At 51.6% G+C, this 7,268-nt stretch overlaps 1 protein-coding gene across 1 annotated transcript in view; it reads left to right on the forward strand.

The window, feature by feature from the left end:
* The first annotated feature begins 6,216 nt into the window (after positions 1 to 6,216).
* Positions 6,217 to 7,268, forward strand: part of SIN3A (SIN3 transcription regulator family member A) — a 96,808-nt gene continuing 95,756 nt past the window's right edge. The window contains exon 1 of the mRNA XM_011932857.1: positions 6,217 to 6,365. The gene's annotated coding sequence lies outside the window, so the exon portion shown is untranslated. The remainder of the gene's footprint in view (positions 6,366 to 7,268) is intronic.

Here is a 7,268-nt window from a genome sequence, read left to right on the forward strand (position 1 = left end):
GGAGGCTGAGGCAGGAGAATCACTTGAACCCAGGAGACGGAGGTTGCGGTGAGCCGAGATCGCGCCATTGCACTCCAGCCTGGGCACCAAGAGTGAAACTCCGTCTCAAAAAAAAAAAAAGGCCACCAAACAACTGATAAAGAGAAGTAAACACTTTGAAAACATAAAGCCAGGTAAACTGAGGAACATGCTGAGTGCTCTGCCAGGGGAAACATTTCAAGGCAGTGAGTAGCAGTCATAAAATTCCTTCAAAAATTCCAAGCCTCCAAGGCCACCCAGAAATCAGAAATTACGGAATATATACCATCTAAACCTGATTGCAAGAGAAATGGAGTTTCTTCACATCATGGGATTATTTGGCCCTCTAGGCCTGCTGGCAGGGCTCATTGCTCAAACGGACTTTGCATTTGAATGGCCAGGAGAAGAGGGAAGTAAGGATGAGATAAAGGAGGGGAAAAAAGGTAGAAGAACTCTTGACTGAATGCTAGGGATACTTAATTTTTTTTTTTTTTTTTTTTTAAGAGTCTTGCTCTGTCGCCCAGACTGGAATGCAGTGGTGCCATCTCGGCTCACTGCAACCTCTGGCTCCCCTTCTCAAGTGATTCTCCTGCCTCAGCCTCCCAAGTACAGGTGCATGCCACCATGCCCGGCTAATTTTTTGTAATTTTAGTAGAGACGGGGGTTTCACAGTGTTAGCCAGGATAGTCTTGATCTCCTGACCTCCTGATCCAGTGTTGGGATTATAGGCGTGAACCACCGCGCCTGGCAGGCACACTTAATTTTAAATCTCACATCTTCCCACTGAAGTAGGTATTCTGATTCTTAGATTACAGATAAAGAAACTGAAAAGATAAATGATTTGCCAAAATCATCTTGCCTTGAACCTAGAAGATGCTTTGGGTTGTGGGAGCCAGCCTCATATCCTCCTTACCTGGATATTACTGAGAGAATTAGCCCTCAGAGATTGTGTCGACAGGGTGCTGGCACTGATATCCTTGGCAGAGTCACTGGAATGCAGGCCCTAAATGTCTCTTAATCACCACCTACCATAAGTGCCCTAAAGAACTTTGAATGAGTCCTTTTTGTGAATGAGACAGGGTGTATGTGAGACGCCTGTGAGATTGAGCGTGTCAAGAGGTGTGACAGATTTGAGTTTATGTGTTGTGAGTTTAGGTCTTTTGTGTATGTATGTATGTGCATCAGACAAATGTTGCTTTTCTGGATAATTTTCTGGAAAAGGCCAGAAATCATTTAGAATTGTCTGAGGATAAACTGATCTTTAAGTTAGAGAGGTGAGGAGTGTGGAACAACAGGGGAGTCAGGCTGTTTTTCTCCAGGGCCCAACCTGGGTCACCAGCTGGAGTGCACAAAGACAGCATGTGGGAGTATAGGTAAAGCTCAGGCTTTGGACCTAGACTTCCCTTAGCTATTTGACTTGAGCAAGTCACTCTACTGCTGTTGGCCTCAGTTTGCTCATCTATAACTAAGGATAATAATCCCTAACTCACAAACTCCACAAGAATTTGTTGTTGTTGTTTGAAACAGGGTCTCGCTCTGTCTCCCAGGCTCAAGTGCAGTGGTGTGATTACAGCTAACGGCAGTCTTAACCTCCCAGACTCAGGTGAACTTCCTGCCTCAGCCTCTTGAGTAGCTGGGACCACAGGGACATGCCACCATGCCCAACTAAATTTGTTTTTAGTTTTTGTAGAGACAGTCTCACTGTGTTCCCCAGGCTGGTTTATGAGACTTTTCACATAAAAGGGGCCTCCAGGAAACAGAACCTGACCTACCAATGTGATTTCTCCTAGGAGGGCCCTTACCCAAGTCCACTTAATTTCATTTTATTATTATCATTATTATTTTTACCTATACCAGTTGGTTCACAAAGTCCACTTAGTTTTGTCTTCACTGATAGGGTAGTGGGGGGAGTAGCATGGATGCAACCCCTCAGTGCAGCTGGCAGCTGGAGGGACAATGTCACCAAATCAAGGGTTTCTCTTTTCCAAAGAATGTGGGACTTGCTGTGCTGTCCAGGTGTCAACATACTGAGTCAGAAACCATCACTGGACCCTTCCAAAGGGCCCTATGTACCTGACTACAGTGAGCTCTGGGGGCTCAGAGGTATATCAAAGTGTCCTCAAGAAACTCAGTCTGCCAAGTGTTCAGGAGGAAGTCCCCACCAGTGTGGCACACATAGGACCATGGGCAGTGTCAGCAAAGCCTGGTTCTCTGAGTGGCGGTAACTGTTCCAGTTGCAAATCCTCCATGAGTAACTGCATCCATAGCGCACGTGCTACCTAGTATCACTGTCAAATGCTGGGTCTTTGGCTTCCACAGCAGCTCAGAACCTTACCAGGTGATAAAGCACACTTTATCATCACATTTAATCCTCATAACAGGGCAAGGATTGCTATGTTATCCTCTTAATATAGGAGAGGAAGCTGATCCACAGATAAGGAGGGACTAAGTGGGAACCAGGGGACTCAACTTCCAGACTAGTTCTTTCTGCTCCATCACCAATCTGCCTCATCTCACTTTGACACAGTATCTGTTATGCCTTCAGCCAGAGCCCGTTAAGAAATTAAGAAATAGAGCAGGAATTTGAGATGGGGATCCAGACATCAGGGGATTGGTCCTTTTTTTTTTTTTCTTTTTTTTGAGACGGAGTTTCACTCTTCCCTGCCCAGGCTGGAGTGACATGGTGCAATCTCGGCTCATTGCAACTTCCGCCTCCTGGGTTCAAGTGATTCTCCTGCCTCAGCCTCCTGAGTAGCTGGGATTATAGGCACCCACCACCATGCCCAGCTAATTTTTCTATTTTTAGTAGAGATGGGGTTTCGCCATGTTGGCCAGACTGGTCTCGGACTTCTGACCTCAGGTGATCCAACCACCTGGGCCTCCCAAAGTGCTAGGATTACAGGTGTGAGGCACTGCACCCGGCTGGGTTCTTTTTGAGACTCTGTCTCAAAAAAAACTCTTTTCAAAGAGTTTCGTTCTTCCGCCCAGGCTGGAGTGAAGTGGCATGATTAGGCTCACTGCAACCTCTGCCTCCCAGGTTCAAACAATTCTCCTGCCTCAGCCTCCCAAGTAGCTGGGACTGTAGGCATGCTGCCACCACGGACAGCTAATTTTTTTTTTTTTTTTGAGACAGGGTTTTGCTCTTGTCACCCAAGCTGGAGTGCAGGTATGATCTCGGCTCACTGCAACCTCCACCTCCCAGATTCAAGTGATTCTCCTGCCTCAGCCTCCTGAGTAGCTGAGACTGTAGGCATGTGCCACCACGCACAGCTAATTTTTTTTTTTGAGATGGAGTTTCGCTTTTATCGCCAAGGCTGGAGTGCAGTGGCGTGATCTCGGCTCACTCAGTTCAAGTGATTCTCCTGCCTCAGCCTCCTGAGTAGCTGGGATTACAGGCGCCCACCACCACACCTGGCTAATTTTTAAAAATTTTTAGTAGAGACGGGGTTTCTTCATGTTGGCCAGACTGGTCTCGAACTCCTGGCCTCAGGTGATCTGCCTTCAGGTGATCCTGACCTCAGGTGATTGGCGTCCCAAAGTCCTGGGACTACAGGCATGAGCCACGGCACCCAGCCCACGCACAGCTAATTGTTAAATATTTTGTAGAGACAGGGTCTTGCTATGTTGCCCAGCTGGGATGTCTGTTCTGAAGAAAAACTTGGTCCTCACCCTAGGGAGGATGAACCTTGACCTCCATGGCTCTGCCAGGGTGGGCCTCCTGCTGAACACATAGTCCTTATCTCCTGGCCTTTCCTTCTCCATACTTTTTGCCCAATAATTCAATCGACTGAGCTACTGCCCACATTCCAGTCTCCAGACTCCACTTGGGGTGACCCACTGCCCTTCCAAAATCAGTTCTTCCCACCTACCCTGTCTCCTCAGTGGCAAGCTTCCCCCACTTGGATCCTATGTAAGGTCCTTAGAGTCTTTCTATTCCAATTTCCACCCCCATTTCACAAGGAAACTGAGGCTCAGAGGGAGGAAGAGACTTGCCTAAGACTATAACACCAGTCACCATGCTAAGTGTAGAACCCATATTACCTAACTAGTAGCCTCAAGCTCTATCAACTCTTCACACAGCAGGCCACAGGCTACTTCTTTCCCTCTACTACCCACACTGAATCACTCACCCACTCCCCTTGAGTCTTTCTCAAATACAGGCTCTCCTTCAATATTCTTCTCATGGGCTGGGAGCGGTGGCTCATGCCTGTAATCCCAGCACTTTGAGAGGCCGAGGTGGGTGGATCACAAGGTCAGGAGTTGGAGACCAACCTGGCCAACAGTGAAACCCCGTCTCTACTAAAAATACAAAAATTAGCCGGGTGTGGTGCACATGCCTGTAATCCCAGCACCTTGGGAGGCGAGGCAGGCGGATCACAAGGTCAGGAGTTGGAGACCAACCTGGCCAACAGTGAAACCCCGTCTCTACTAAAAATACAAAAATTAGCCGGGTGTGGTGGCACACGCCTGTAGCCTGTAGTCCCAGCTACTCTGGAGGCTGAGGCAGGAGAACCACTTGAACTTGGGAGGCGGAGGTTGCAGTGAGCTGAGACCACACCATTGCACTCCAGCCTGGGTGACAGAGTGAGACTTCGTCTCAAAAAAAAAAAAAAATTCTTCTCACCCACTGTCACTGTTCTGGTCAATCCTGCTTATGTGTCTCCTGAATTATTGGGATAGATTTCCCAATAATTTCCTAACCGGCAGCAGGCCCTCGTTCTGCCCAATGGACGCCAAGGTCCTTTACATTCTGCACACCCCACCTTAGCCACATTAACTTCCTTTCCTCAATGCCTCAACAAACTTTTTTTTTTTTTTTTTTTTTTTCACATTGTGTGCCCTGGCTCTAGGCTCAGCTCTCTGCAATACAGACATGTGGGGTAGCTTCTGTCCCTAGAAACTCCTTTTGGTTGAAAGTTATGATAAATAAAGCAAACGATGCAAGGAAGGATCTGAGTCAAAGCTTTGACTTGAGGGCTGCTGAAGGTGGGGAAAGCTTTCGGATTGGGTGGCTTTGATAGAGAAAAGAAGCCTTCTCTTCCCCCAGCTATTCCTTCCACAAGAGGCACTTCTGTAGTCTACAAACACAGTAATACAACAGCCTCTGGGCCTCCCCTTGCTGCCTATAGGCACTTCTCTCAGTGCATCGTCAGAACCCATCTTTCTGCCAGGGTGCCAAACATCTTACACTATAGTTCTGGGCCTGTGGGCCTTGTGACTGTGCTGCCTGCACATTCTGCTGTGCACATCCAAGACTTTTACCCAATTAAAAGTCTTAAACTGTTTGTTCCATCTCCCCACCCCCACTTTTTAAAATTACTACAGCCACATATGAAGGTCCTTTTTTGCATTTGCCCCTTTGTGTCCTTTGCTGAAAATGACCTGCCCCTCCAGTTCTGCTGGATGAAATCTTTAAGACCCAACTTGAATGCCACCTCCTCCATGAAACCTTTCCCAATTTTCCTTCAGCGAGAAGGAATCTCTCTTCTCTGAGCTCCTATTTACATACAAACTCCTATTTTCATACACATTCCTGCCTTGACTTAGTTCCTTACGCAGAATCTCCTCGGCTGAATCTGGAGCCGTTGGAGGGAGAGAGTAAGCATGTCATCCAGTCCGTATTTGCACCCAGCAGCAGGTACGGTATGAATGTCTGCCTCACCCACAGTAGGTGCTCAGACAAGTGCCTGTTGCCCGCGGACGCAGAGCTTCCCGTTTGCATCACTCATTTTTAGGCGCCTAACAGAGCGGACCGAGCACGGTTAGGTCACACAGCCAGAGGGGTCTGCCCACTCCAGCCAGTGGCCAGGGTGCTCCTACCTTCCTCTCCTACCTAGTTCCAAATGGGTTGTGTGTGTGAAGGAAGTTGGGGCCGGGTAGCCCCGCTGGCTCCTCCTCCGCGTCCACCCAGCGGATCTCCGAGTCCCAGAAGGCCTCCCTCCAGTCCGAGGACCTCAAGAAACTTGAGTCGGCGGCGAGGGAGCTATAAGGGCCTCTACCACGGATGCGTCTCCCACTCGCGTTTAGTTCAATTAATTTATTTATATTTTTTGGAAGGAGGGGGCGTTCAATGAAGGGGAAGAGGCGGGGCGAAGGGCGGAGGCGGGCCCAGGGTGACTGACGTGAGCGCCGGGGAGCCAATAGCCCGTGGGGGGCGTTCCCCCCCATTCAGGACTCCTCGCCTGGCTCGGAAGGTATGTTAAACAGCTGCTTTTAATTTGGTCCCCCCAATCTCAGGCGTTTGGGTGGTTAGTCCGCCGGCCGCTCGGTCTGGCCGGCCCGACGTGGTGTGGGCCCCGTGGGCCCTGGGACCGAGCTGAGGGGAGGCTCGGAGTTCCGCGGCCGAGGTAGGCGAGGGACAGGCCAGGAAGGAGAGCTCTTGGCGCCGCCCGCTCGCCAGTGTGTGTGTTTCCCAGCCGGGCCGGAGCCGTGGGGAGGGGGTGGGCCCGGCCTGGGGTCGTCCCTGCGCCGGCCGTGTTGCCTAGTTTATCTCACCGAGCAGTCCGTTTCGGTAGGTTTTGGCGGCGGACTGGAGAAGGGGCGGGCAGGAGACCTCCGGTTCCTGTTGTGCCGTTTTTTAAAAAAGAAAAATATTAGAAAAGGGAGATTCCGCACACCGACTAGAACCGGGCCAGAGCTGCGGCGTGCGGGCTCGGCAGGGGGCGGCGGCTCGAGCATGGTCGGCGGGGCCCACTGAGCTCGCGGAGCCCGGAGTTGCTCGAGAGCTGGAGTTAGCGAGCGAGCCGGGGCCCGCGGCTTTCCTGGCTACCCACGCTGGACAAGGGCGGCAGCCGCCTCGAGGGTTTTGTTTCTGCCCGCAAACTTGGAGGGGGCGGTGGGCGCGTTCCGGAGAGGCGCGGGCACTGTGGGCCCGCGGTTGTTATGGACTCTGGGGGCGGGGGCAACACTGGACTTGAGGGAGGGGCAGCCGGGGGCGGGAGAGGCCACCGGAAAGAGCCCCTGCGCCTCGCCGCTAGCCCCGCGAGCTGCCGGGTTTCCAAACTCCCTGGCCTTGGCGGTCGAGTCAGCATTTGGTGCCGGCACCCGGCAGGCCACGAGCCGGCAAGGAGCTCGCACCGGTGGTACGGAAAACCCCCAGGAACTCGGCGGCTTCGCCCCGCGGTCCCGGCTGATCCCCTTGCAAACATGGAGCTGCCTGCTTCCCCGCCCACCCCAAGGCGGCGGCGGCGACTGCTGCTCTCTTCCCCTCCCCCGGCCGTGCCGCCGCCGGGCTCCCCCTTCCTGCGAGA

This window comes from Colobus angolensis, unplaced genomic scaffold, assembly GCF_000951035.1.
Source record: "Colobus angolensis palliatus isolate OR3802 unplaced genomic scaffold, Cang.pa_1.0 Scaffold99, whole genome shotgun sequence".
Classification (NCBI taxonomy): domain Eukaryota; kingdom Metazoa; phylum Chordata; class Mammalia; order Primates; family Cercopithecidae; genus Colobus; species Colobus angolensis.